Source organism: Adiantum capillus-veneris, chromosome 20, assembly GCF_014529385.1.
Source record: "Adiantum capillus-veneris isolate H3 chromosome 20, ASM1452938v2, whole genome shotgun sequence".
In the NCBI taxonomy this organism is placed as follows: Eukaryota; Viridiplantae; Streptophyta; class Polypodiopsida; order Polypodiales; family Pteridaceae; genus Adiantum; species Adiantum capillus-veneris.
In genome coordinates this window covers 101,063,126-101,065,165 of record NC_140950.1, presented here as the reverse complement: position 1 = coordinate 101,065,165, position 2,040 = coordinate 101,063,126, and positions in this window count along the sequence as shown.

The following is a 2,040-nucleotide window of genomic DNA, read 5'->3' as shown; positions in this document are numbered from 1 at the left end:
AAGCACATTGAGGTGAGATATCACTTCATACGCACTCTTTTGGAAGAGGGACAACTAAAGCTAGGAAAGGTGCATACAAGTAAAAATCCTGCAAACATGTTTACAAAGGTGGTCAACAAGGAGAAGTTGAGCTTTTGCTCATCTTCAATCGACATTCAAGGATAAGAAGCCAGAATGGAAAGCAGTCACAGGTTTGTATTGGAGATCAGTCTCCAAGTGGGAGATTGTTAAGTATGGAGCCTGATTTACCCTTGTAATTTTCCGTGGTAAAAGCGCACATTTGTAAGGCCCCCATTATGAGGAGAAGCCATCGTGCGTGAAGGAAAATCACTCACCGGAAACCAAAATTTTCACGGACAAGAATCAGGGGCAACTTTAGAGGCCTCGGGGATATTTTTTCCGGCCCCCGAGACTTTTTTCCCCGGAATATTATGGCCGGACGGCGGCCGGAAAGTGGTCGGAAAACAACCGGTCGGTTGGCCGGTGGCCGGTAGTCAATGGCGGATGGCCGGTGGTCGGATGTCAATGGCCGGTGGCCGAATTCAAAAGCGGACTTGTCTTCTCAAGGGCGGCCACACATGGGCGGATTGGAGGGTCCGATTTGGACTTATTCGCACAAGGGCGGCTACACATGGCTGTCTCTCATTAGAGAGGGCAGCCCTTTTGGCCTATAAAAGGAGGCCATTTCTACACACATTTCATAGTGTGAAGTTGATGCAACAAGGTGAGTGTGAGGTGGTGAGAGTGAAGCAAGGCGGGAGCTCCATTAAGGGTATAATCCCTTTGTAAACTACTTCTTGTTTTGAAGTACTAAAGCCATTGAGTGGTTGCTTTCCCGTGGACGTAGCCCACATTGGGTGAACCACGTATATCGTGTGTACTCTCTCTCTCTCTCTCTCTCTACTCTATAATCTCGTGTATATAAATCTGTCTCTCTCCATTAAGTAATCTAATCAATTATCTATTTAGCTACGTCTTATTTCCTAACAGAACTGGTGTACACTGCTCCAATCCAAGATCTTTCACTAGGCGAGCAAGCCAAATAGCTTCTTTGCATGCTTCACTCAATGCAACATACTCTACCTCTGTGGTAGAAATGGATGTACAATCTTGAAGAACAGATCTCCAAGAAATAGTAGAACCAGCAAATGTGTAAATCCAACCTGTTGTTGATTTACGACTGTCAACACAACTTGCATAATCACTGTCTACAAATCCCTGAATGGATGACTCTCCACGACCATAGCATAACTGTCTATCTGCAGTGCCACTCAAGTATCTGAGAATCAACTTGACAACATCCCAATGCTTTTTACTGCTGACAACTCCCACTGCATGTGCAATGTCAGGTCTTGTAGCCACCATTGCATACATGAGAGTACCACAATCTGAAGCATAAGGAATTTTAGCCATCGCAGCTTTTTCCTCAGCAGATTTGGGACAATTGTTCTTGCTAAGTTTTAAATATGCAAGCAATGGAGTACTCAAGGCCTTCCCCTTCTGCATGTTGAAACGATCAAGAACCTTGTGCACATACTCTTTTTGAGAAAGGTACAACAACCTCTTCTTACGATCACGAGTAATGCGCATACCCAAAATGTGATTGGCTTCACCCAAATCTTTCATGTCGAATTGACTTTTCAGCTTGGTTTGCAAGTCAACAATGTCCTTCTTAGAATGACCAGCAATAAGCATGTCATCTACATAAAGGATAAGCATAATAAGCTGTCCATTTGGTTGTCGTTTTATGTAAAGACATGGATCCTCATTACTGCGCTTATAGCCTAGGGAACGCATAAATGCATCAAACTTTTGATACCATTGTCTGGACGATTGCTTCAAGCCATAGAGACTTTTTAGAAGCTTACAGACCAAATGTTCCTTGCCCTTGAGCACAAACCCTTCAGGTTGCTGCATATAAATCTCTTCCTCAAGATCACCATGTAAGAAAACTGTAATGACATACATTTGATCAAGCTCCATATCTTCAGTGGGGTGGCAACCAAAGCAAGCAACATTATTAGTGTCGTCATCTTGACC